This window comes from Microcebus murinus, chromosome 8 (assembly GCF_040939455.1).
Source record: "Microcebus murinus isolate Inina chromosome 8, M.murinus_Inina_mat1.0, whole genome shotgun sequence".
NCBI lineage: Eukaryota > Metazoa > Chordata > Mammalia > Primates > Cheirogaleidae > Microcebus > Microcebus murinus.
The window spans coordinates 144,723-171,708 of record NC_134111.1 but is presented as its reverse complement, the minus strand read 5'-3'; the positions used below and the strand labels follow the sequence as shown (position 1 = coordinate 171,708).

Genomic DNA, 26,986 nt, shown 5'->3' with positions numbered 1-26,986 from the left:
AGACAGCCCCCAACCCCGGCCCGCCGCTCCCTGCCCGCCCCGCCTGTCACCCCCGTCCCTGGGAGCCCGCCGGACCCGGCCGGCGAACTCAACAGGCCCGGCCCGGCGCGGGTCAGCGCCGGCGCGGGGCCTGTGGCGGGAGGAGGCGGCGGGGAAGCGCAGAGAGGCTCCGCTTCTTGAGCGGGGCAGGGGCGCCCTCCGCCGTCCACGGCCACACCACCCCGAACGCGCCCGATCTCGGAAGCTAAGCAGGGTCGGGCCTGGTTAGAACTTGGATGGGAGACCGCCGGGGAATACCGGGTGCCGTAGGCTTCTTCTTCTTCTTCTTTTTTTTTTTTTTTGCCTCTGGTTCTGTCGCGTTTCTGGGAGTGCGGGGGCGGCCCCGGGTGGGGGTGACCCCCACCCTCAGCGCCCGCCGCGGTGCCTGGCGCCCCAGCCCGCACTGTGGGGCCTCCTCTTGTCCCGAGCCGCGACACCGCCGCCACGCGGCAGCATGCGTGGCTTCTGGACTGTCAGGTCTCAGACCAAAGGTCTGCTCTGTGGGAACCGACACGCTGGAGGAAACCTTGAGAGTCTGAGAGGGGAGGGAGTTGCAGAAGAAGGCCAGGATGTCATTTTGAGGGAGTATGTGACCAGAACTCGTCCCGTTGCTTTTGGGGTTCTATGGGCTACACGCAGGAATCTTTGGTGGTGGCACCTGATGTTGGGGGATCCGGAGTCACACCCAGACCTGCTCCACAGGCCTCCTTTGACTTTTCTCTTCGGATTCATTATTTTTAAAAAGTGTCTCTTATCTCTAGTATTGCATTTTCTTTTCTCTCTCTTTTCAAGCAGATGATGGGAGTCCAAGTATTAAGGTGACATGTGTTGCCCGTGCCCCCCTACCCCCTGTGTTCTTATTCATTTACCTCTCATGTTGTTCCAGCGTATTGTGGGGGCACCAATGTTAAGGTCGGGTACATCGCCCTCTCCCCGCCTCCCCCCTCGGGTCAGAGCTTCAAGTGCGCCCATCCCCCAGTGGGTGCGCACCCACCCCGTTCCTAAGGGATGTGTATGCCCATCCCCTCCCCACGCCCGCCCGACACCCACCCGATGAAGGTGATTCCTCTGTGTCCACTTAGGTGTCCATCGGTTCGTACCCATTTGCCGGTGAGCGCGAGCACGTGGTGCTCGTGTGTCCATTCTTGGGATACCTGGCTTACTGGAACGGGTTCCAGCTCTGGCCAGGAGAACCACGAGAGGTGCCCTCTCACCGCTGTTCCTCACAGCCGAATAGCACTCCGTGGTGTCCACGCGCCACATTTTATTGACGCACTCGTGGGTCGATGGGCACTCGGGTCACTTCCAGGTCTTTGCGATTGTGACTTGTGCCCTGACTCTAACCCTAACCCTTACCCAGCCCGTCTCCTCCTCGGCCCCTGCCTGACTGACTCCTTCCCGCCCGGCCTGTCACCTGTCACCTGTCACCGTCCTCGGCCCCTGCCTGACGGGGCTCCTCCGTCGCCTGGGCCTTCCAAGGGCTTGGTGTGGACGCTGCTTCCAGGACGCCCTCCCAGGAACCCGGTAGCAGGGTGGCCGCAGCGTCTCGCGCAACCCAACCGTCCGCCTGCCGCCCTCGCTAAGTGGCCTGCGGGGGACGTGCTCCCGCTGTGCCGCGGGGGCCCAGCCTGGTGTCTTCTCTGAGGCCCCGCGGCTGCCACTCCCCGCAAGGGGGGAGCCGCGGAGGTGGGGACCGGCTCCTCATGGGGACGTACACCCAGCTCTCCACGTCGGATTCCGGGGCTCTCTGTCCTGCCAGAAGGCCCAGCTGGCCTGCGGGTCCTTAGAGTGGCAAAAACATCCGAAAACTGAGATTGAGGGTCCGGTGGGTGTCTGCACTTTTGTGCTGGGCACCCCAGGGAGGCCCGGGGGCTGGCTGGACAACGCGGTCTGCTGGGCTGGGGGGGGGGTTTGGAGGAGCAACTGATGCCCTTTGCACTTTGGGTAGCAAGTGTCTGAGGTGTCTCTGGGCCCTGCGCCATGTGGGGGCGGGGGCGGGGGCAGGGTGGGAGGAGGAGGAGGAGGAGGAGGAGGAGGAGGAGGAGGAGGCGGGAAGGGCCGTGGCCTGCAGTCGTGTTCCCCGGGGTGGCACAGCATGTGGCTTCTTCCACGGGCTGCTTGGCCTGGGCTCCCTGCACCTGGGCCTTTGGAGGACTGGCCCTGTGCTTGCCAACACTTCCTGCAGGGACCCAGAGCTGGGAGGTTGCATCTCTCAGCCCTGGGTCGGGCAGAGCCCCAGCGGGCCATGCCCACAACCTCTCTCAGCACGGGTCCCCCAGAAGGCTCCTTTGGGACCAGGATTCTCTTGCGGGTGACTCTTTAAGGTCTGGCCCCTGGATGGAGGGGCACCAGGAGTAGAGGAGCAGGAAGGGGAAGGGGGTGGCCATGCGAGGGGACACTTTCAGGCCAAGTCCCAGCTTCAGCCTGATCCTCCTAGGAACCCCGGGGTGGACATCACACCTCCTGGTTGCCCCGCTCTGAGACAAGGAGCCGGGCTTCGCATTCCCACAGCAGCCAGTCGTGGGCTGAGGACACCTGGGGCGTTGGGAACTCCCTGGCTTCTCCTTGGTTTAACATCTGGAGCTGCTTGGGAATTGTGCCGCCACACACACCCGAGTGCAGGTGTCTTCTGCACAGACTGCGGGCCTCGCTCTTCTGAATGCCGCTAGCTCGCCACCCACCCACGGGTGAACCTGGTCAGGGTGCTTTCTCTCAGGGGCAGACTCTGATCCGGGCGGGCTACCGGTGTGTCTCTGTTTGCTCCTTTCTTTCTTCCATTTCGGGAAAGGCTTCCCTACTGGGTGTGGAAATCTCCTATGCCTTTCCTCGCCTATTCTGTCAGCTTTCAAATTCTCTTTCAGTTGCCACCCTCACAGATGGATTAGGAAACTCTTTCCGGTGCACTCATTAGTGAAATGACCTCAATGACGCTGGAATCCAATATCTAATCGCCGATTGTTAGCGAGTCCACACGCCAGGGTGGTCGGGGTCCAATGCAGCCCCGGCCAGGCCCAGGCCCCTTGGACTGGGCCACAGGAGGACACAGAGGAGGGTCCCGGCCCCCACGAAGCGGTGCCGGCAGTTCTCCAAGGGCTCGGGGGTTTTCCAGAGGGAGGAGATGGAGGGGACTGATTTCTTCAGCGCCCCACAAACCACGCCACCCCACCCCACCCATGGGACACATCCCGAGAGAGAGAGAGAGACGCCCCATACACTCGCTCCCCTCCCCCGTGCGCTGTGCCCCAGCCCTGGCCCGGGGGAACAGGCGGCCGCCCGGCCACAGGGTGGGGGGAGCAGCTGAAAGGGGTTGTGGGGGAGGGCGGCCCCTGGCTGGGGTCAAAGGGCGAGCGCCCCGCCCGCCCGTGCGCAGTCAGCGGCGCTGGGGGTGGGGGCGGGGAGGTGAAGGAGGCCAGGCGAGGAGAGGAGGGGGGCTGGAAGGTCTCCACCTTGGCGGGTCCAGCCGTGGAGGCGCATCTTGTGTGAGTGTGAGTGAGAGACTGAGTGTGAGTGTGTGTGTATAGAGAGACAGCCCCCAACCCCGGCCCGCCGCTCCCTGCCCGCCCCGCCTGTCACCCCCGTCCCTGGGAGCCCGCCGGACCCGGCCGGCGAACTCAACAGGCCCGGCCCGGCGCGGGTCAGCGCCGGCGCGGGGCCTGGGGCGGGAGGAGGCGGCGGGGAAGCGCAGAGAGGCTCCGCTTCTTGAGCGGGGCAGGGGCGCCCTCCGCCGTCCACGGCCACACCACCCCGAACGCGCCCGATCTCGGAAGCTAAGCAGGGTCGGGCCTGGTTAGAACTTGGATGGGAGACCGCCGGGGAATACCGGGTGCCGTAGGCTTCTTCTTCTTCTTCTTTTTTTTTTTTTTTGCCTCTGGTTCTGTCGCGTTTCTGGGAGTGCGGGGGCGGCCCCGGGTGGGGGTGACCCCCACCCTCAGCGCCCGCCGCGGTGCCTGGCGCCCCAGCCCGCACTGTGGGGCCTCCTCTTGTCCCGAGCCGCGACACCGCCGCCACGCGGCAGCATGCGTGGCTTCTGGACTGTCAGGTCTCAGACCAAAGGTCTGCTCTGTGGGAACCGACACGCTGGAGGAAACCTTGAGAGTCTGAGAGGGGAGGGAGTTGCAGAAGAAGGCCAGGATGTCATTTTGAGGGAGTATGTGACCAGAACTCGTCCCGTTGCTTTTGGGGTTCTATGGGCTACACGCAGGAATCTTTGGTGGTGGCACCTGATGTTGGGGGATCCGGAGTCACACCCAGACCTGCTCCACAGGCCTCCTTTGACTTTTCTCTTCGGATTCATTATTTTTAAAAAGTGTCTCTTATCTCTAGTATTGCATTTTCTTTTCTCTCTCTTTTCAAGCAGATGATGGGAGTCCAAGTATTAAGGTGACATGTGTTGCCCGTGCCCCCCTACCCCCTGTGTTCTTATTCATTTACCTCTCATGTTGTTCCAGCGTATTGTGGGGGCACCAATGTTAAGGTCGGGTACATCGCCCTCTCCCCGCCTCCCCCCTCGGGTCAGAGCTTCAAGTGCGCCCATCCCCCAGTGGGTGCGCACCCACCCCGTTCCTAAGGGATGTGTATGCCCATCCCCTCCCCACGCCCGCCCGACACCCACCCGATGAAGGTGATTCCTCTGTGTCCACTTAGGTGTCCATCGGTTCGTACCCATTTGCCGGTGAGCGCGAGCACGTGGTGCTCGTGTGTCCATTCTTGGGATACCTGGCTTACTGGAACGGGTTCCAGCTCTGGCCAGGAGAACCACGAGAGGTGCCCTCTCACCGCTGTTCCTCACAGCCGAATAGCACTCCGTGGTGTCCACGCGCCACATTTTATTGACGCACTCGTGGGTCGATGGGCACTCGGGTCACTTCCAGGTCTTTGCGATTGTGACTTGTGCCCTGACTCTAACCCTAACCCTTACCCAGCCCGTCTCCTCCTCGGCCCCTGCCTGACTGACTCCTTCCCGCCCGGCCTGTCACCTGTCACCTGTCACCGTCCTCGGCCCCTGCCTGACGGGGCTCCTCCGTCGCCTGGGCCTTCCAAGGGCTTGGTGTGGACGCTGCTTCCAGGACGCCCTCCCAGGAACCCGGTAGCAGGGTGGCCGCAGCGTCTCGCGCAACCCAACCGTCCGCCTGCCGCCCTCGCTAAGTGGCCTGCGGGGGACGTGCTCCCGCTGTGCCGCGGGGGCCCAGCCTGGTGTCTTCTCTGAGGCCCCGCGGCTGCCACTCCCCGCAAGGGGGGAGCCGCGGAGGTGGGGACCGGCTCCTCATGGGGACGTACACCCAGCTCTCCACGTCGGATTCCGGGGCTCTCTGTCCTGCCAGAAGGCCCAGCTGGCCTGCGGGTCCTTAGAGTGGCAAAAACATCCGAAAACTGAGATTGAGGGTCCGGTGGGTGTCTGCACTTTTGTGCTGGGCACCCCAGGGAGGCCCGGGGGCTGGCTGGACAACGCGGTCTGCTGGGCTGGGGGGGGGGTTTGGAGGAGCAACTGATGCCCTTTGCACTTTGGGTAGCAAGTGTCTGAGGTGTCTCTGGGCCCTGCGCCATGTGGGGGCGGGGGCGGGGGCAGGGTGGGAGGAGGAGGAGGAGGAGGAGGAGGAGGAGGAGGAGGAGGCGGGAAGGGCCGTGGCCTGCAGTCGTGTTCCCCGGGGTGGCACAGCATGTGGCTTCTTCCACGGGCTGCTTGGCCTGGGCTCCCTGCACCTGGGCCTTTGGAGGACTGGCCCTGTGCTTGCCAACACTTCCTGCAGGGACCCAGAGCTGGGAGGTTGCATCTCTCAGCCCTGGGTCGGGCAGAGCCCCAGCGGGCCATGCCCACAACCTCTCTCAGCACGGGTCCCCCAGAAGGCTCCTTTGGGACCAGGATTCTCTTGCGGGTGACTCTTTAAGGTCTGGCCCCTGGATGGAGGGGCACCAGGAGTAGAGGAGCAGGAAGGGGAAGGGGGTGGCCATGCGAGGGGACACTTTCAGGCCAAGTCCCAGCTTCAGCCTGATCCTCCTAGGAACCCCGGGGTGGACATCACACCTCCTGGTTGCCCCGCTCTGAGACAAGGAGCCGGGCTTCGCATTCCCACAGCAGCCAGTCGTGGGCTGAGGACACCTGGGGCGTTGGGAACTCCCTGGCTTCTCCTTGGTTTAACATCTGGAGCTGCTTGGGAATTGTGCCGCCACACACACCCGAGTGCAGGTGTCTTCTGCACAGACTGCGGGCCTCGCTCTTCTGAATGCCGCTAGCTCGCCACCCACCCACGGGTGAACCTGGTCAGGGTGCTTTCTCTCAGGGGCAGACTCTGATCCGGGCGGGCTACCGGTGTGTCTCTGTTTGCTCCTTTCTTTCTTCCATTTCGGGAAAGGCTTCCCTACTGGGTGTGGAAATCTCCTATGCCTTTCCTCGCCTATTCTGTCAGCTTTCAAATTCTCTTTCAGTTGCCACCCTCACAGATGGATTAGGAAACTCTTTCCGGTGCACTCATTAGTGAAATGACCTCAATGACGCTGGAATCCAATATCTAATCGCCGATTGTTAGCGAGTCCACACGCCAGGGTGGTCGGGGTCCAATGCAGCCCCGGCCAGGCCCAGGCCCCTTGGACTGGGCCACAGGAGGACACAGAGGAGGGTCCCGGCCCCCACGAAGCGGTGCCGGCAGTTCTCCAAGGGCTCGGGGGTTTTCCAGAGGGAGGAGATGGAGGGGACTGATTTCTTCAGCGCCCCACAAACCACGCCACCCCACCCCACCCATGGGACACATCCCGAGAGAGAGAGAGACGCCCCATACACTCGCTCCCCTCCCCCGTGCGCTGTGCCCCAGCCCTGGCCCGGGGGAACAGGCGGCCGCCCGGCCACAGGGTGGGGGGAGCAGCTGAAAGGGGTTGTGGGGGAGGGCGGCCCCTGGCTGGGGTCAAAGGGCGAGCGCCCCGCCCGCCCGCGCGCAGTCAGCGGCGCTGGGGGTGGGGGCGGGGAGGTGAAGGAGGCCAGGCGAGGAGAGGAGGGGGGCTGGAAGGTCTCCACCTTGGCGGGTCCAGCCGTGGAGGCGCATCTTGTGTGAGTGTGAGTGAGAGACTGAGTGTGAGTGTGTGTGTATAGAGAGACAGCCCCCAACCCCGGCCCGCCGCTCCCTGCCCGCCCCGCCTGTCACCCCCGTCCCTGGGAGCCCGCCGGACCCGGCCGGCGAACTCAACAGGCCCGGCCCGGCGCGGGTCAGCGCCGGCGCGGGGCCTGTGGCGGGAGGAGGCGGCGGGGAAGCGCAGAGAGGCTCCGCTTCTTGAGCGGGGCAGGGGCGCCCTCCGCCGTCCACGGCCACACCACCCCGAACGCGCCCGATCTCGGAAGCTAAGCAGGGTCGGGCCTGGTTAGAACTTGGATGGGAGACCGCCGGGGAATACCGGGTGCCGTAGGCTTCTTCTTCTTCTTCTTTTTTTTTTTTTTTGCCTCTGGTTCTGTCGCGTTTCTGGGAGTGCGGGGGCGGCCCCGGGTGGGGGTGACCCCCACCCTCAGCGCCCGCCGCGGTGCCTGGCGCCCCAGCCCGCACTGTGGGGCCTCCTCTTGTCCCGAGCCGCGACACCGCCGCCACGCGGCAGCATGCGTGGCTTCTGGACTGTCAGGTCTCAGACCAAAGGTCTGCTCTGTGGGAACCGACACGCTGGAGGAAACCTTGAGAGTCTGAGAGGGGAGGGAGTTGCAGAAGAAGGCCAGGATGTCATTTTGAGGGAGTATGTGACCAGAACTCGTCCCGTTGCTTTTGGGGTTCTATGGGCTACACGCAGGAATCTTTGGTGGTGGCACCTGATGTTGGGGGATCCGGAGTCACACCCAGACCTGCTCCACAGGCCTCCTTTGACTTTTCTCTTCGGATTCATTATTTTTAAAAAGTGTCTCTTATCTCTAGTATTGCATTTTCTTTTCTCTCTCTTTTCAAGCAGATGATGGGAGTCCAAGTATTAAGGTGACATGTGTTGCCCGTGCCCCCCTACCCCCTGTGTTCTTATTCATTTACCTCTCATGTTGTTCCAGCGTATTGTGGGGGCACCAATGTTAAGGTCGGGTACATCGCCCTCTCCCCGCCTCCCCCCTCGGGTCAGAGCTTCAAGTGCGCCCATCCCCCAGTGGGTGCGCACCCACCCCGTTCCTAAGGGATGTGTATGCCCATCCCCTCCCCACGCCCGCCCGACACCCACCCGATGAAGGTGATTCCTCTGTGTCCACTTAGGTGTCCATCGGTTCGTACCCATTTGCCGGTGAGCGCGAGCACGTGGTGCTCGTGTGTCCATTCTTGGGATACCTGGCTTACTGGAACGGGTTCCAGCTCTGGCCAGGAGAACCACGAGAGGTGCCCTCTCACCGCTGTTCCTCACAGCCGAATAGCACTCCGTGGTGTCCACGCGCCACATTTTATTGACGCACTCGTGGGTCGATGGGCACTCGGGTCACTTCCAGGTCTTTGCGATTGTGACTTGTGCCCTGACTCTAACCCTAACCCTTACCCAGCCCGTCTCCTCCTCGGCCCCTGCCTGACTGACTCCTTCCCGCCCGGCCTGTCACCTGTCACCTGTCACCGTCCTCGGCCCCTGCCTGACGGGGCTCCTCCGTCGCCTGGGCCTTCCAAGGGCTTGGTGTGGACGCTGCTTCCAGGACGCCCTCCCAGGAACCCGGTAGCAGGGTGGCCGCAGCGTCTCGCGCAACCCAACCGTCCGCCTGCCGCCCTCGCTAAGTGGCCTGCGGGGGACGTGCTCCCGCTGTGCCGCGGGGGCCCAGCCTGGTGTCTTCTCTGAGGCCCCGCGGCTGCCACTCCCCGCAAGGGGGGAGCCGCGGAGGTGGGGACCGGCTCCTCATGGGGACGTACACCCAGCTCTCCACGTCGGATTCCGGGGCTCTCTGTCCTGCCAGAAGGCCCAGCTGGCCTGCGGGTCCTTAGAGTGGCAAAAACATCCGAAAACTGAGATTGAGGGTCCGGTGGGTGTCTGCACTTTTGTGCTGGGCACCCCAGGGAGGCCCGGGGGCTGGCTGGACAACGCGGTCTGCTGGGCTGGGGGGGGGTTTGGAGGAGCAACTGATGCCCTTTGCACTTTGGGTAGCAAGTGTCTGAGGTGTCTCTGGGCCCTGCGCCATGTGGGGGCGGGGGCGGGGGCAGGGTGGGAGGAGGAGGAGGAGGAGGAGGAGGAGGAGGAGGAGGAGGAGGAGGAGGAGGCGGGAAGGGCCGTGGCCTGCAGTCGTGTTCCCCGGGGTGGCACAGCATGTGGCTTCTTCCACGGGCTGCTTGGCCTGGGCTCCCTGCACCTGGGCCTTTGGAGGACTGGCCCTGTGCTTGCCAACACTTCCTGCAGGGACCCAGAGCTGGGAGGTTGCATCTCTCAGCCCTGGGTCGGGCAGAGCCCCAGCGGGCCATGCCCACAACCTCTCTCAGCACGGGTCCCCCAGAAGGCTCCTTTGGGACCAGGATTCTCTTGCGGGTGACTCTTTAAGGTCTGGCCCCTGGATGGAGGGGCACCAGGAGTAGAGGAGCAGGAAGGGGAAGGGGGTGGCCATGCGAGGGGACACTTTCAGGCCAAGTCCCAGCTTCAGCCTGATCCTCCTAGGAACCCCGGGGTGGACATCACACCTCCTGGTTGCCCCGCTCTGAGACAAGGAGCCGGGCTTCGCATTCCCACAGCAGCCAGTCGTGGGCTGAGGACACCTGGGGCGTTGGGAACTCCCTGGCTTCTCCTTGGTTTAACATCTGGAGCTGCTTGGGAATTGTGCCGCCACACACACCCGAGTGCAGGTGTCTTCTGCACAGACTGCGGGCCTCGCTCTTCTGAATGCCGCTAGCTCGCCACCCACCCACGGGTGAACCTGGTCAGGGTGCTTTCTCTCAGGGGCAGACTCTGATCCGGGCGGGCTACCGGTGTGTCTCTGTTTGCTCCTTTCTTTCTTCCATTTCGGGAAAGGCTTCCCTACTGGGTGTGGAAATCTCCTATGCCTTTCCTCGCCTATTCTGTCAGCTTTCAAATTCTCTTTCAGTTGCCACCCTCACAGATGGATTAGGAAACTCTTTCCGGTGCACTCATTAGTGAAATGACCTCAATGACGCTGGAATCCAATATCTAATCGCCGATTGTTAGCGAGTCCACACGCCAGGGTGGTTGGGGTCCAATGCAGCCCCGGCCAGGCCCAGGCCCCTTGGACTGGGCCACAGGAGGACACAGAGGAGGGTCCCGGCCCCCACGGTAGCGTTGCCGGCAGTTCTCCAAGGGCTCGGGGGTTTTCCAGAGGGAGGAGATGGAGGGGACTGATTTCTTCAGCGCCCCACAAACCACGCCACCCCACCCCACCCATGGGACACATCCCGAGAGAGAGAGAGAGAGAGAGAGAGAGAGAGAGAGAGAGAGAGAGACGCCCCATACACTCGCTCCCCTCCCCCGTGCGCTGTGCCCCAGCCCTGGCCCGGGGGAACAGGCGGCCGCCCGGCCACAGGGTGGGGGGAGCAGCTGAAAGGGGTTGTGGGGGAGGGCGGCCCCTGGCTGGGGTCAAAGGGCGAGCGCCCCGCCCGCCCGTGCGCAGTCAGCGGCGCTGGGGGTGGGGGCGGGGAGGTGAAGGAGGCCAGGCGAGGAGAGGAGGGGGGCTGGAAGGTCTCCACCTTGGCGGGTCCAGCCGTGGAGGCGCATCTTGTGTGAGTGTGAGTGAGAGACTGAGTGTGAGTGTGTGTGTATAGAGAGACAGCCCCCAACCCCGGCCCGCCGCTCCCTGCCCGCCCCGCCTGTCACCCCCGTCCCTGGGAGCCCGCCGGACCCGGCCGGCGAACTCAACAGGCCCGGCCCGGCGCGGGTCAGCGCCGGCGCGGGGCCTGGGGCGGGAGGAGGCGGCGGGGAAGCGCAGAGAGGCTCCGCTTCTTGAGCGGGGCAGGGGCGCCCTCCGCCGTCCACGGCCACACCACCCCGAACGCGCCCGGTCTCGGAAGCTAAGCAGGGTCGGGCCTGGTTAGAACTTGGATGGGAGACCGCCCGGGAATACCGGGTGCCGTAGGCTTCTTCTTCTTCTTCTTTTTTTTTTTTTGCCTCTGGTTCTGTCGCGTTTCTGGGAGTGCGGGGGCGGCCCCGGGTGGGGGTGACCCCCACCCTCAGCGCCCGCCGCGGTGCCTGGCGCCCCAGCCCGCACTGTGGGGCCTCCTCTTGTCCCGAGCCGCGACACCGCCGCCACGCGGCAGCATGCGTGGCTTCTGGACTGTCAGGTCTCAGACCAAAGGTCTGCTCTGTGGGAACCGACACGCTGGAGGAAACCTTGAGAGTCTGAGAGGGGAGGGAGTTGCAGAAGAAGGCCAGGATGTCATTTTGAGGGAGTATGTGACCAGAACTCGTCCCGTTGCTTTTGGGGTTCTATGGGCTACACGCAGGAATCTTTGGTGGTGGCACCTGATGTTGGGGGATCCGGAGTCACACCCAGACCTGCTCCACAGGCCTCCTTTGACTTTTCTCTTCGGATTCATTATTTTTAAAAAGTGTCTCTTATCTCTAGTATTGCATTTTCTTTTCTCTCTCTTTTCAAGCAGATGATGGGAGTCCAAGTATTAAGGTGACATGTGTTGCCCGTGCCCCCCTACCCCCTGTGTTCTTATTCATTTACCTCTCATGTTGTTCCAGCGTATTGTGGGGGCACCAATGTTAAGGTCGGGTACATCGCCCTCTCCCCGCCTCCCCCCTCGGGTCAGAGCTTCAAGTGCGCCCATCCCCCAGTGGGTGCGCACCCACCCCGTTCCTAAGGGATGTGTATGCCCATCCCCTCCCCACGCCCGCCCGACACCCACCCGATGAAGGTGATTCCTCTGTGTCCACTTAGGTGTCCATCGGTTCGTACCCATTTGCCAGTGAGCGCGAGCACGTGGTGCTCGTGTGTCCATTCTTGGGATACCTGGCTTACTGGAACGGGTTCCAGCTCTGGCCAGGAGAACCACGAGAGGTGCCCTCTCACCGCTGTTCCTCACAGCCGAATAGCACTCCGTGGTGTCCACGCGCCACATTTTATTGACGCACTCGTGGGTCGATGGGCACTCGGGTCACTTCCAGGTCTTTGCGATTGTGACTTGTGCCCTGACTCTAACCCTAACCCTTACCCAGCCCGTCTCCTCCTCGGCCCCTGCCTGACTGACTCCTTCCCGCCCGGCCTGTCACCTGTCACCTGTCACCGTCCTCGGCCCCTGCCTGACGGGGCTCCTCCGTCGCCTGGGCCTTCCAAGGGCTTGGTGTGGACGCTGCTTCCAGGACGCCCTCCCAGGAACCCGGTAGCAGGGTGGCCGCAGCGTCTCGCGCAACCCAACCGTCCGCCTGCCGCCCTCGCTAAGTGGCCTGCGGGGGACGTGCTCCCGCTGTGCCGCGGGGGCCCAGCCTGGTGTCTTCTCTGAGGCCCCGCGGCTGCCACTCCCCGCAAGGGGGGAGCCGCGGAGGTGGGGACCGGCTCCTCATGGGGACGTACACCCAGCTCTCCACGTCGGATTCCGGGGCTCTCTGTCCTGCCAGAAGGCCCAGCTGGCCTGCGGGTCCTTAGAGTGGCAAAAACATCCGAAAACTGAGATTGAGGGTCCGGTGGGTGTCTGCACTTTTGTGCTGGGCACCCCAGGGAGGCCCGGGGGCTGGCTGGACAACGCGGTCTGCTGGGCTGGGGGGGGGGTTTGGAGGAGCAACTGATGCCCTTTGCACTTTGGGTAGCAAGTGTCTGAGGTGTCTCTGGGCCCTGCGCCATGTGGGGGCGGGGGCGGGGGCAGGGTGGGAGGAGGAGGAGGAGGAGGAGGAGGAGGAGGAGGAGGAGGAGGCGGGAAGGGCCGTGGCCTGCAGTCGTGTTCCCCGGGGTGGCACAGCATGTGGCTTCTTCCACGGGCTGCTTGGCCTGGGCTCCCTGCACCTGGGCCTTTGGAGGACTGGCCCTGTGCTTGCCAACACTTCCTGCAGGGACCCAGAGCTGGGAGGTTGCATCTCTCAGCCCTGGGTCGGGCAGAGCCCCAGCGGGCCATGCCCACAACCTCTCTCAGCACGGGTCCCCCAGAAGGCTCCTTTGGGACCAGGATTCTCTTGCGGGTGACTCTTTAAGGTCTGGCCCCTGGATGGAGGGGCACCAGGAGTAGAGGAGCAGGAAGGGGAAGGGGGTGGCCATGCGAGGGGACACTTTCAGGCCAAGTCCCAGCTTCAGCCTGATCCTCCTAGGAACCCCGGGGTGGACATCACACCTCCTGGTTGCCCCGCTCTGAGACAAGGAGCCGGGCTTCGCATTCCCACAGCAGCCAGTCGTGGGCTGAGGACACCTGGGGCGTTGGGAACTCCCTGGCTTCTCCTTGGTTTAACATCTGGAGCTGCTTGGGAATTGTGCCGCCACACACACCCGAGTGCAGGTGTCTTCTGCACAGACTGCGGGCCTCGCTCTTCTGAATGCCGCTAGCTCGCCACCCACCCACGGGTGAACCTGGTCAGGGTGCTTTCTCTCAGGGGCAGACTCTGATCCGGGCGGGCTACCGGTGTGTCTCTGTTTGCTCCTTTCTTTCTTCCATTTCGGGAAAGGCTTCCCTACTGGGTGTGGAAATCTCCTATGCCTTTCCTCGCCTATTCTGTCAGCTTTCAAATTCTCTTTCAGTTGCCACCCTCACAGATGGATTAGGAAACTCTTTCCGGTGCACTCATTAGTGAAATGACCTCAATGACGCTGGAATCCAATATCTAATCGCCGATTGTTAGCGAGTCCACACGCCAGGGTGGTCGGGGTCCAATGCAGCCCCGGCCAGGCCCAGGCCCCTTGGACTGGGCCACAGGAGGACACAGAGGAGGGTCCCGGCCCCCACGAAGCGGTGCCGGCAGTTCTCCAAGGGCTCGGGGGTTTTCCAGAGGGAGGAGATGGAGGGGACTGATTTCTTCAGCGCCCCACAAACCACGCCACCCCACCCCACCCATGGGACACATCCCGAGAGAGAGAGAGACGCCCCATACACTCGCTCCCCTCCCCCGTGCGCTGTGCCCCAGCCCTGGCCCGGGGGAACAGGCGGCCGCCCGGCCACAGGGTGGGGGGAGCAGCTGAAAGGGGTTGTGGGGGAGGGCGGCCCCTGGCTGGGGTCAAAGGGCGAGCGCCCCGCCCGCCCGCGCGCAGTCAGCGGCGCTGGGGGTGGGGGCGGGGAGGTGAAGGAGGCCAGGCGAGGAGAGGAGGGGGGCTGGAAGGTCTCCACCTTGGCGGGTCCAGCCGTGGAGGCGCATCTTGTGTGAGTGTGAGTGAGAGACTGAGTGTGAGTGTGTGTGTATAGAGAGACAGCCCCCAACCCCGGCCCGCCGCTCCCTGCCCGCCCCGCCTGTCACCCCCGTCCCTGGGAGCCCGCCGGACCCGGCCGGCGAACTCAACAGGCCCGGCCCGGCGCGGGTCAGCGCCGGCGCGGGGCCTGGGGCGGGAGGAGGCGGCGGGGAAGCGCAGAGAGGCTCCGCTTCTTGAGCGGGGCAGGGGCGCCCTCCGCCGTCCACGGCCACACCACCCCGAACGCGCCCGATCTCGGAAGCTAAGCAGGGTCGGGCCTGGTTAGAACTTGGATGGGAGACCGCCGGGGAATACCGGGTGCCGTAGGCTTCTTCTTCTTCTTCTTTTTTTTTTTTTTTGCCTCTGGTTCTGTCGCGTTTCTGGGAGTGCGGGGGCGGCCCCGGGTGGGGGTGACCCCCACCCTCAGCGCCCGCCGCGGTGCCTGGCGCCCCAGCCCGCACTGTGGGGCCTCCTCTTGTCCCGAGCCGCGACACCGCCGCCACGCGGCAGCATGCGTGGCTTCTGGACTGTCAGGTCTCAGACCAAAGGTCTGCTCTGTGGGAACCGACACGCTGGAGGAAACCTTGAGAGTCTGAGAGGGGAGGGAGTTGCAGAAGAAGGCCAGGATGTCATTTTGAGGGAGTATGTGACCAGAACTCGTCCCGTTGCTTTTGGGGTTCTATGGGCTACACGCAGGAATCTTTGGTGGTGGCACCTGATGTTGGGGGATCCGGAGTCACACCCAGACCTGCTCCACAGGCCTCCTTTGACTTTTCTCTTCGGATTCATTATTTTTAAAAAGTGTCTCTTATCTCTAGTATTGCATTTTCTTTTCTCTCTCTTTTCAAGCAGATGATGGGAGTCCAAGTATTAAGGTGACATGTGTTGCCCGTGCCCCCCTACCCCCTGTGTTCTTATTCATTTACCTCTCATGTTGTTCCAGCGTATTGTGGGGGCACCAATGTTAAGGTCGGGTACATCGCCCTCTCCCCGCCTCCCCCCTCGGGTCAGAGCTTCAAGTGCGCCCATCCCCCAGTGGGTGCGCACCCACCCCGTTCCTAAGGGATGTGTATGCCCATCCCCTCCCCACGCCCGCCCGACACCCACCCGATGAAGGTGATTCCTCTGTGTCCACTTAGGTGTCCATCGGTTCGTACCCATTTGCCGGTGAGCGCGAGCACGTGGTGCTCGTGTGTCCATTCTTGGGATACCTGGCTTACTGGAACGGGTTCCAGCTCTGGCCAGGAGAACCACGAGAGGTGCCCTCTCACCGCTGTTCCTCACAGCCGAATAGCACTCCGTGGTGTCCACGCGCCACATTTTATTGACGCACTCGTGGGTCGATGGGCACTCGGGTCACTTCCAGGTCTTTGCGATTGTGACTTGTGCCCTGACTCTAACCCTAACCCTTACCCAGCCCGTCTCCTCCTCGGCCCCTGCCTGACTGACTCCTTCCCGCCCGGCCTGTCACCTGTCACCTGTCACCGTCCTCGGCCCCTGCCTGACGGGGCTCCTCCGTCGCCTGGGCCTTCCAAGGGCTTGGTGTGGACGCTGCTTCCAGGACGCCCTCCCAGGAACCCGGTAGCAGGGTGGCCGCAGCGTCTCGCGCAACCCAACCGTCCGCCTGCCGCCCTCGCTAAGTGGCCTGCGGGGGACGTGCTCCCGCTGTGCCGCGGGGGCCCAGCCTGGTGTCTTCTCTGAGGCCCCGCGGCTGCCACTCCCCGCAAGGGGGGAGCCGCGGAGGTGGGGACCGGCTCCTCATGGGGACGTACACCCAGCTCTCCACGTCGGATTCCGGGGCTCTCTGTCCTGCCAGAAGGCCCAGCTGGCCTGCGGGTCCTTAGAGTGGCAAAAACATCCGAAAACTGAGATTGAGGGTCCGGTGGGTGTCTGCACTTTTGTGCTGGGCACCCCAGGGAGGCCCGGGGGCTGGCTGGACAACGCGGTCTGCTGGGCTGGGGGGGGGGTTTGGAGGAGCAACTGATGCCCTTTGCACTTTGGGTAGCAAGTGTCTGAGGTGTCTCTGGGCCCTGCGCCATGTGGGGGCGGGGGCGGGGGCAGGGTGGGAGGAGGAGGAGGAGGAGGAGGAGGAGGAGGAGGAGGAGGAGGAGGCGGGAAGGGCCGTGGCCTGCAGTCGTGTTCCCCGGGGTGGCACAGCATGTGGCTTCTTCCACGGGCTGCTTGGCCTGGGCTCCCTGCACCTGGGCCTTTGGAGGACTGGCCCTGTGCTTGCCAACACTTCCTGCAGGGACCCAGAGCTGGGAGGTTGCATCTCTCAGCCCTGGGTCGGGCAGAGCCCCAGCGGGCCATGCCCACAACCTCTCTCAGCACGGGTCCCCCAGAAGGCTCCTTTGGGACCAGGATTCTCTTGCGGGTGACTCTTTAAGGTCTGGCCCCTGGATGGAGGGGCACCAGGAGTAGAGGAGCAGGAAGGGGAAGGGGGTGGCCATGCGAGGGGACACTTTCAGGCCAAGTCCCAGCTTCAGCCTGATCCTCCTAGGAACCCCGGGGTGGACATCACACCTCCTGGTTGCCCCGCTCTGAGACAAGGAGCCGGGCTTCGCATTCCCACAGCAGCCAGTCGTGGGCTGAGGACACCTGGGGCGTTGGGAACTCCCTGGCTTCTCCTTGGTTTAACATCTGGAGCTGCTTGGGAATTGTGCCGCCACACACACCCGAGTGCAGGTGTCTTCTGCACAGACTGCGGGCCTCGCTCTTCTGAATGCCGCTAGCTCGCCACCCACCCACGGGTGAACCTGGTCAGGGTGCTTTCTCTCAGGGGCAGACTCTGATCCGGGCGGGCTACCGGTGTGTCTCTGTTTGCTCCTTTCTTTCTTCCATTTCGGGAAAGGCTTCCCTACTGGGTGTGGAAATCTCCTATGCCTTTCCTCGCCTATTCTGTCAGCTTTCAAATTCTCTTTCAGTTGCCACCCTCACAGATGGATTAGGAAACTCTTTCCGGTGCACTCATTAGTGAAATGACCTCAATGACGCTGGAATCCAATATCTAATCGCCGATTGTTAGCGAGTCCACACGCCAGGGTGGTCGGGGTCCAATGCAGCCCCGGCCAGGCCCAGGCCCCTTGGACTGGGCCACAGGAGGACACAGAGGAGGGTCCCGGCCCCCACGAAGCGGTGCCGGCAGTTCTCCAAGGGCTCGGGGGTTTTCCAGAGGGAGGAGATGGAGGGGACTGATTTCTTCAGCGCCCCACAAACCACGCCACCCCACCCCACCCATGGGACACATCCCGAGAGAGAGAGAGACGCCCCATACACTCGCTCCCCTCCCCCGTGCGCTGTGCCCCAGCCCTGGCCCGGGGGAACAGGCGGCCGCCCGGCCACAGGGTGGGGGGAGCAGCTGAAAGGGGTTGTGGGGGAGGGCGGCCCCTGGCTGGGGTCAAAGGGCGAGCGCCCCGCCCGCCCGCGCGCAGTCAGCGGCGCTGGGGGTGGGGGCGGGGAGGTGAAGGAGGCCAGGCGAGGAGAGGAGGGGGGCTGGAAGGTCTCCACCTTGGCGGGTCCAGCCGTGGAGGCGCATCTTGTGTGAGTGTGAGTGAGAGACTGAGTGTGAGTGTGTGTGTATAGAGAGACAGCCCCCAACCCCGGCCCGCCGCTCCCTGCCCGCCCCGCCTGTCACCCCCGTCCCTGGGAGCCCGCCGGACCCGGCCGGCGAACTCAACAGGCCCGGCCCGGCGCGGGTCAGCGCCGGCGCGGGGCCTGGGGCGGGAGGAGGCGGCGGGGAAGCGCAGAGAGGCTCCGCTTCTTGAGCGGGGCAGGGGCGCCCTCCGCCGTCCACGGCCACACCACCCCGAACGCGCCCGATCTCGGAAGCTAAGCAGGGTCGGGCCTGGTTAGAACTTGGATGGGAGACCGCCGGGGAATACCGGGTGCCGTAGGCTTCTTCTTCTTCTTCTTTTTTTTTTTTTTTGCCTCTGGTTCTGTCGCGTTTCTGGGAGTGCGGGGGCGGCCCCGGGTGGGGGTGACCCCCACCCTCAGCGCCCGCCGCGGTGCCTGGCGCCCCAGCCCGCACTGTGGGGCCTCCTCTTGTCCCGAGCCGCGACACCGCCGCCACGCGGCAGCATGCGTGGCTTCTGGACTGTCAGGTCTCAGACCAAAGGTCTGCTCTGTGGGAACCGACACGCTGGAGGAAACCTTGAGAGTCTGAGAGGGGAGGGAGTTGCAGAAGAAGGCCAGGATGTCATTTTGAGGGAGTATGTGACCAGAACTCGTCCCGTTGCTTTTGGGGTTCTATGGGCTACACGCAGGAATCTTTGGTGGTGGCACCTGATGTTGGGGGATCCGGAGTCACACCCAGACCTGCTCCACAGGCCTCCTTTGACTTTTCTCTTCGGATTCATTATTTTTAAAAAGTGTCTCTTATCTCTAGTATTGCATTTTCTTTTCTCTCTCTTTTCAAGCAGATGATGGGAGTCCAAGTATTAAGGTGACATGTGTTGCCCGTGCCCCCCTACCCCCTGTGTTCTTATTCATTTACCTCTCATGTTGTTCCAGCGTATTGTGGGGGCACCAATGTTAAGGTCGGGTACATCGCCCTCTCCCCGCCTCCCCCCTCGGGTCAGAGCTTCAAGTGCGCCCATCCCCCAGTGGGTGCGCACCCACCCCGTTCCTAAGGGATGTGTATGCCCATCCCCTCCCCACGCCCGCCCGACACCCACCCGATGAAGGTGATTCCTCTGTGTCCACTTAGGTGTCCATCGGTTCGTACCCATTTGCCGGTGAGCGCGAGCACGTGGTGCTCGTGTGTCCATTCTTGGGATACCTGGCTTACTGGAACGGGTTCCAGCTCTGGCCAGGAGAACCACGAGAGGTGCCCTCTCACCGCTGTTCCTCACAGCCGAATAGCACTCCGTGGTGTCCACGCGCCACATTTTATTGACGCACTCGTGGGTCGATGGGCACTCGGGTCACTTCCAGGTCTTTGCGATTGTGACTTGTGCCCTGACTCTAACCCTAACCCTTACCCAGCCCGTCTCCTCCTCGGCCCCTGCCTGACTGACTCCTTCCCGCCCGGCCTGTCACCTGTCACCTGTCACCGTCCTCGGCCCCTGCCTGACGGGGCTCCTCCGTCGCCTGGGCCTTCCAAGGGCTTGGTGTGGACGCTGCTTCCAGGACGCCCTCCCAGGAACCCGGTAGCAGGGTGGCCGCAGCGTCTCGCGCAACCCAACCGTCCGCCTGCCGCCCTCGCTAAGTGGCCTGCGGGGGACGTGCTCCCGCTGTGCCGCGGGGGCCCAGCCTGGTGTCTTCTCTGAGGCCCCGCGGCTGCCACTCCCCGCAAGGGGGGAGCCGCGGAGGTGGGGACCGGCTCCTCATGGGGACGTACACCCAGCTCTCCACGTCGGATTCCGGGGCTCTCTGTCCTGCCAGAAGGCCCAGCTGGCCTGCGGGTCCTTAGAGTGGCAAAAACATCCGAAAACTGAGATTGAGGGTCCGGTGGGTGTCTGCACTTTTGTGCTGGGCACCCCAGGGAGGCCCGGGGGCTGGCTGGACAACGCGGTCTGCTGGGCTGGGGGGGGGGTTTGGAGGAGCAACTGATGCCCTTTGCACTTTGGGTAGCAAGTGTCTGAGGTGTCTCTGGGCCCTGCGCCATGTGGGGGCGGGGGCGGGGGCAGGGTGGGAGGAGGAGGAGGAGGAGGAGGAGGAGGAGGAGGAGGAGGCGGGAAGGGCCGTGGCCTGCAGTCGTGTTCCCCGGGGTGGCACAGCATGTGGCTTCTTCCACGGGCTGCTTGGCCTGGGCTCCCTGCACCTGGGCCTTTGGAGGACTGGCCCTGTGCTTGCCAACACTTCCTGCAGGGACCCAGAGCTGGGAGGTTGCATCTCTCAGCCCTGGGTCGGGCAGAGCCCCAGCGGGCCATGCCCACAACCTCTCTCAGCACGGGTCCCCCAGAAGGCTCCTTTGGGACCAGGATTCTCTTGCGGGTGACTCTTTAAGGTCTGGCCCCTGGATGGAGGGGCACCAGGAGTAGAGGAGCAGGAAGGGGAAGGGGGTGGCCATGCGAGGGGACACTTTCAGGCCAAGTCCCAGCTTCAGCCTGATCCTCCTAGGAACCCCGGGGTGGACATCACACCTCCTGGTTGCCCCGCTCTGAGACAAGGAGCCGGGCTTCGCATTCCCACAGCAGCCAGTCGTGGGCTGAGGACACCTGGGGCGTTGGGAACTCCCTGGCTTCTCCTTGGTTTAACATCTGGAGCTGCTTGGGAATTGTGCCGCCACACACACCCGAGTGCAGGTGTCTTCTGCACAGACTGCGGGCCTCGCTCTTCTGAATGCCGCTAGCTCGCCACCCACCCACGGGTGAACCTGGTCAGGGTGCTTTCTCTCAGGGGCAGACTCTGATCCGGGCGGGCTACCGGTGTGTCTCTGTTTGCTCCTTTCTTTCTTCCATTTCGGGAAAGGCTTCCCTACTGGGTGTGGAAATCTCCTATGCCTTTCCTCGCCTATTCTGTCAGCTTTCAAATTCTCTTTCAGTTGCCACCCTCACAGATGGATTAGGAAACTCTTTCCGGTGCACTCATTAGTGAAATGACCTCAATGACGCTGGAATCCAATATCTAATCGCCGATTGTTAGCGAGTCCACACGCCAGGGTGGTCGGGGTCCAATGCAGCCCCGGCCAGGCCCAGGCCCCTTGGACTGGGCCACAGGAGGACACAGAGGAGGGTCCCGGCCCCCACGAAGCGGTGCCGGCAGTTCTCCAAGGGCTCGGGGGTTTTCCAGAGGGAGGAGATGGAGGGGACTGATTTCTTCAGCGCCCCACAAACCACGCCACCCCACCCCACCCATGGGACACATCCCGAGAGAGAGAGAGACGCCCCATACACTCGCTCCCCTCCCCCGTGCGCTGTGCCCCAGCCCTGGCCCGGGGGAACAGGCGGCCGCCCGGCCACAGGGTGGGGGGAGCAGCTGAAAGGGGTTGTGGGGGAGGGCGGCCCCTGGCTGGGGTCAAATGGCGAGCGCCCCGCCCGCCCGCGCGCAGTCAGCGGCGCTGGGGGTGGGGGCGGGGAGGTGAAGGAGGCCAGGCGAGGAGAGGAGGGGGGCTGGAAGGTCTCCACCTTGGCGGGTCCAGCCGTGGAGGCGCATCTTGTGTGAGTGTGAGTGAGAGACTGAGTGTGAGTGTGTGTGTATAGAGAGACAGCCCCCAACCCCGGCCCGCCGCTCCCTGCCCGCCCCGCCTGTCACCCCCGTCCCTGGGAGCCCGCCGGACCCGGCCGGCGAACTCAACAGGCCCGGCCCGGCGCGGGTCAGCGCCGGCGCGGGGCCTGGGGCGGGAGGAGGCGGCGGGGAAGCGCAGAGAGGCTCCGCTTCTTGAGCGGGGCAGGGGCGCCCTCCGCCGTCCACGGCCACACCACCCCGAACGCGCCCGATCTCGGAAGCTAAGCAGGGTCGGGCCTGGTTAGAACTTGGATGGGAGACCGCCGGGGAATACCGGGTGCCGTAGGCTTCTTCTTCTTCTTCTTTTTTTTTTTTTTTGCCTCTGGTTCTGTCGCGTTTCTGGGAGTGCGGGGGCGGCCCCGGGTGGGGGTGACCCCCACCCTCAGCGCCCGCCGCGGTGCCTGGCGCCCCAGCCCGCACTGTGGGGCCTCCTCTTGTCCCGAGCCGCGACACCGCCGCCACGCGGCAGCATGCGTGGCTTCTGGACTGTCAGGTCTCAGACCAAAGGTCTGCTCTGTGGGAACCGACACGCTGGAGGAAACCTTGAGAGTCTGAGAGGGGAGGGAGTTCCAGAAGAAGGCCAGGATGTCATTTTGAGGGAGTATGTGACCAGAACTCGTCCCGTTGCTTTTGGGGTTCTATGGGCTACACGCAGGAATCTTTGGTGGTGGCACCTGATGTTGGGGGATCCGGAGTCACACCCAGACCTGCTCCACAGGCCTCCTTTGACTTTTCTCTTCGGATTCATTATTTTTAAAAAGTGTCTCTTATCTCTAGTATTGCATTTTCTTTTCTCTCTCTTTTCAAGCAGATGATGGGAGTCCAAGTATTAAGGTGACATGTGTTGCCCGTGCCCCCCTACCCCCTGTGTTCTTATTCATTTACCTCTCATGTTGTTCCAGCGTATTGTGGGGGCACCAATGTTAAGGTCGGGTACATCGCCCTCTCCCCGCCTCCCCCCTCGGGTCAGAGCTTCAAGTGCGCCCATCCCCCAGTGGGTGCGCACCCACCCCGTTCCTAAGGGATGTGTATGCCCATCCCCTCCCCACGCCCGCCCGACACCCACCCGATGAAGGTGATTCCTCTGTGTCCACTTAGGTGTCCATCGGTTCGTACCCATTTGCCGGTGAGCGCGAGCACGTGGTGCTCGTGTGTCCATTCTTGGGATACCTGGCTTACTGGAACGGGTTCCAGCTCTGGCCAGGAGAACCACGAGAGGTGCCCTCTCACCGCTGTTCCTCACAGCCGAATAGCACTCCGTGGTGTCCACGCGCCACATTTTATTGACGCACTCGTGGGTCGATGGGCACTCGGGTCACTTCCAGGTCTTTGCGATTGTGACTTGTGCCCTGACTCTAACCCTAACCCTTACCCAGCCCGTCTCCTCCTCGGCCCCTGCCTGACTGACTCCTTCCCGCCCGGCCTGTCACCTGTCACCTGTCACCGTCCTCGGCCCCTGCCTGACGGGGCTCCTCCGTCGCCTGGGCCTTCCAAGGGCTTGGTGTGGACGCTGCTTCCAGGACGCCCTCCCAGGAACCCGGTAGCAGGGTGGCCGCAGCGTCTCGCGCAACCCAACCGTCCGCCTGCCGCCCTCGCTAAGTGGCCTGCGGGGGACGTGCTCCCGCTGTGCCGCGGGGGCCCAGCCTGGTGTCTTCTCTGAGGCCCCGCGGCTGCCACTCCCCGCAAGGGGGGAGCCGCGGAGGTGGGGACCGGCTCCTCATGGGGACGTACACCCAGCTCTCCACGTCGGATTCCGGGGCTCTCTGTCCTGCCAGAAGGCCCAGCTGGCCTGCGGGTCCTTAGAGTGGCAAAAACATCCGAAAACTGAGATTGAGGGTCCGGTGGGTGTCTGCACTTTTGTGCTGGGCACCCCAGGGAGGCCCGGGGGCTGGCTGGACAACGCGGTCTGCTGGGCTGGGGGGGGGGTTTGGAGGAGCAACTGATGCCCTTTGCACTTTGGGTAGCAAGTGTCTGAGGTGTCTCTGGGCCCTGCGCCATGTGGGGGCGGGGGCGGGGGCAGGGTGGGAGGAGGAGGAGGAGGAGGAGGAGGAGGAGGAGGAGGCGGGAAGGGCCGTGGCCTGCAGTCGTGTTCCCCGGGGTGGCACAGCATGTGGCTTCTTCCACGGGCTGCTTGGCCTGGGCTCCCTGCACCTGGGCCTTTGGAGGACTGGCCCTGTGCTTGCCAACACTTCCTGCAGGGACCCAGAGCTGGGAGGTTGCATCTCTCAGCCCTGGGTCGGGCAGAGCCCCAGCGGGCCATGCCCACAACCTCTCTCAGCACGGGTCCCCCAGAAGGCTCCTTTGGGACCAGGATTCTCTTGCGGGTGACTCTTTAAGGTCTGGCCCCTGGATGGAGGGGCACCAGGAGTAGAGGAGCAGGAAGGGGAAGGGGGTGGCCATGCGAGGGGACACTTTCAGGCCAAGTCCCAGCTTCAGCCTGATCCTCCTAGGAACCCCGGGGTGGACATCACACCTCCTGGTTGCCCCGCTCTGAGACAAGGAGCCGGGCTTCGCATTCCCACAGCAGCCAGTCGTGGGCTGAGGACACCTGGGGCGTTGGGAACTCCCTGGCTTCTCCTTGGTTTAACATCTGGAGCTGCTTGGGAATTGTGCCGCCACACACACCCGAGTGCAGGTGTCTTCTGCACAGACTGCGGGCCTCGCTCTTCTGAATGCCGCTAGCTCGCCACCCACCCACGGGTGAACCTGGTCAGGGTGCTTTCTCTCAGGGGCAGACTCTGATCCGGGCGGGCTACCGGTGTGTCTCTGTTTGCTCCTTTCTTTCTTCCATTTCGGGAAAGGCTTCCCTACTGGGTGTGGAAATCTCCTATGCCTTTCCTCGCCTATTCTGTCAGCTTTCAAATTCTCTTTCAGTTGCCACCCTCACAGATGGATTAGGAAACTCTTTCCGGTGCACTCATTAGTGAAATGACCTCAATGACGCTGGAATCCAATATCTAATCGCCGATTGTTAGCGAGTCCACACGCCAGGGTGGTCGGGGTCCAATGCAGCCCCGGCCAGGCCCAGGCCCCTTGGACTGGGCCACAGGAGGACACAGAGGAGGGTCCCGGCCCCCACGGTAGCGTTGCCGGCAGTTCTCCAAGGGCTCGGGGGTTTTCCAGAGGGAGGAGATGGAGGGGACTGATTTCTTCAGCGCCCCACAAACCACGCCACCCCACCCCACCCATGGGACACATCCCGAGAGAGAGAGAGAGAGAGAGAGACGCCCCATACACTCGCTCCCCTCCCCCGTGCGCTGTGCCCCAGCCCTGGCCCGGGGGAACAGGCGGCCGCCCGGCCACAGGGTGGGGGGAGCAGCTGAAAGGGGTTGTGGGGGAGGGCGGCCCCTGGCTGGGGTCAAAGGGCGAGCGCCCCGCCCGCCCGTGCGCAGTCAGCGGCGCTGGGGGTGGGGGCGGGGAGGTGAAGGAGGCCAGGCGAGGAGAGGAGGGGGGCTGGAAGGTCTCCACCTTGGCGGGTCCAGCCGTGGAGGCGCATCTTGTGTGAGTGTGAGTGAGAGACTGAGTGTGAGTGTGTGTGTATAGAGAGACAGCCCCCAACCCCGGCCCGCCGCTCCCTGCCCGCCCCGCCTGTCACCCCCGTCCCTGGGAGCCCGCCGGACCCGGCCGGCGAACTCAACAGGCCCGGCCCGGCGCGGGTCAGCGCCGGCGCGGGGCCTGGGGCGGGAGGAGGCGGCGGGGAAGCGCAGAGAGGCTCCGCTTCTTGAGCGGGGCAGGGGCGCCCTCCGCCGTCCACGGCCACACCACCCCGAACGCGCCCGGTCTCGGAAGCTAAGCAGGGTCGGGCCTGGTTAGAACTTGGATGGGAGACCGCCCGGGAATACCGGGTGCCGTAGGCTTCTTCTTCTTTTTTTTTTTTTTTTTTTGCCTCTGGTTCTGTCGCGTTTCTGGGAGTGCGGGGGCGGCCCCGGGTGGGGGTGACCCCCACCCTCAGCGCCCGCCGCGGTGCCTGGCGCCCCAGCCCGCACTGTGGGGCCTCCTCTTGTCCCGAGCCGCGACACCGCCGCCACGCGGCAGCATGCGTGGCTTCTGGACTGTCAGGTCTCAGACCAAAGGTCTGCTCTGTGGGAACCGACACGCTGGAGGAAACCTTGAGAGTCTGAGAGGGGAGGGAGTTGCAGAAGAAGGCCAGGATGTCATTTTGAGGGAGTATGTGACCAGAACTCGTCCCGTTGCTTTTGGGGTTCTATGGGCTACACGCAGGAATCTTTGGTGGTGGCACCTGATGTTGGGGGATCCGGAGTCACACCCAGACCTGCTCCACAGGCCTCCTTTGACTTTTCTCTTCGGATTCATTATTTTTAAAAAGTGTCTCTTATCTCTAGTATTGCATTTTCTTTTCTCTCTCTTTTCAAGCAGATGATGGGAGTCCAAGTATTAAGGTGACATGTGTTGCCCGTGCCCCCCTACCCCCTGTGTTCTTATTCATTTACCTCTCATGTTGTTCCAGCGTATTGTGGGGGCACCAATGTTAAGGTCGGGTACATCGCCCTCTCCCCGCCTCCCCCCTCGGGTCAGAGCTTCAAGTGCGCCCATCCCCCAGTGGGTGCGCACCCACCCCGTTCCTAAGGGATGTGTATGCCCATCCCCTCCCCACGCCCGCCCGACACCCACCCGATGAAGGTGATTCCTCTGTGTCCACTTAGGTGTCCATCGGTTCGTACCCATTTGCCGGTGAGCGCGAGCACGTGGTGCTCGTGTGTCCATTCTTGGGATACCTGGCTTACTGGAACGGGTTCCAGCTCTGGCCAGGAGAACCACGAGAGGTGCCCTCTCACCGCTGTTCCTCACAGCCGAATAGCACTCCGTGGTGTCCACGCGCCACATTTTATTGACGCACTCGTGGGTCGATGGGCACTCGGGTCACTTCCAGGTCTTTGCGATTGTGACTTGTGCCCTGACTCTAACCCTAACCCTTACCCAGCCCGTCTCCTCCTCGGCCCCTGCCTGACTGACTCCTTCCCGCCCGGCCTGTCACCTGTCACCTGTCACCGTCCTCGGCCCCTGCCTGACGGGGCTCCTCCGTCGCCTGGGCCTTCCAAGGGCTTGGTGTGGACGCTGCTTCCAGGACGCCCTCCCAGGAACCCGGTAGCAGGGTGGCCGCAGCGTCTCGCGCAACCCAACCGTCCGCCTGCCGCCCTCGCTAAGTGGCCTGCGGGGGACGTGCTCCCGCTGTGCCGCGGGGGCCCAGCCTGGTGTCTTCTCTGAGGCCCCGCGGCTGCCACTCCCCGCAAGGGGGGAGCCGCGGAGGTGGGGACCGGCTCCTCATGGGGACGTACACCCAGCTCTCCACGTCGGATTCCGGGGCTCTCTGTCCTGCCAGAAGGCCCAGCTGGCCTGCGGGTCCTTAGAGTGGCAAAAACATCCGAAAACTGAGATTGAGGGTCCGGTGGGTGTCTGCACTTTTGTGCTGGGCACCCCAGGGAGGCCCGGGGGCTGGCTGGACAACGCGGTCTGCTGGGCTGGGGGGGGGTTTGGAGGAGCAACTGATGCCCTTTGCACTTTGGGTAGCAAGTGTCTGAGGTGTCTCTG

The 26,986-nt window shown here is 63.7% G+C and overlaps 8 pseudogenes; all 8 read left to right on the top strand.

The window, feature by feature from the left end:
* The first annotated feature begins 203 nt into the window (after positions 1 to 203).
* Positions 204 to 312, top strand: LOC142872674 (uncharacterized; annotated as a pseudogene).
* Positions 313 to 3,765: 3,453 nt separating this feature from the next.
* Positions 3,766 to 3,874, top strand: LOC142872673 (uncharacterized; annotated as a pseudogene).
* A 3,451-nt stretch (positions 3,875 to 7,325) lies between these two features.
* On the top strand, positions 7,326 to 7,434 carry LOC142872672 (uncharacterized; annotated as a pseudogene).
* Positions 7,435 to 10,929: 3,495 nt separating this feature from the next.
* Positions 10,930 to 11,038, top strand: LOC142872752 (uncharacterized; annotated as a pseudogene).
* Positions 11,039 to 14,490: 3,452 nt separating this feature from the next.
* Positions 14,491 to 14,599, top strand: LOC142872671 (uncharacterized; annotated as a pseudogene).
* Positions 14,600 to 18,056: 3,457 nt separating this feature from the next.
* LOC142872670 (uncharacterized) lies at positions 18,057 to 18,165 on the top strand (annotated as a pseudogene).
* Positions 18,166 to 21,616: 3,451 nt separating this feature from the next.
* LOC142872669 (uncharacterized) lies at positions 21,617 to 21,725 on the top strand (annotated as a pseudogene).
* Positions 21,726 to 25,184: 3,459 nt separating this feature from the next.
* LOC142872751 (uncharacterized) lies at positions 25,185 to 25,293 on the top strand (annotated as a pseudogene).
* Positions 25,294 to 26,986: the final 1,693 nt, after the last annotated feature.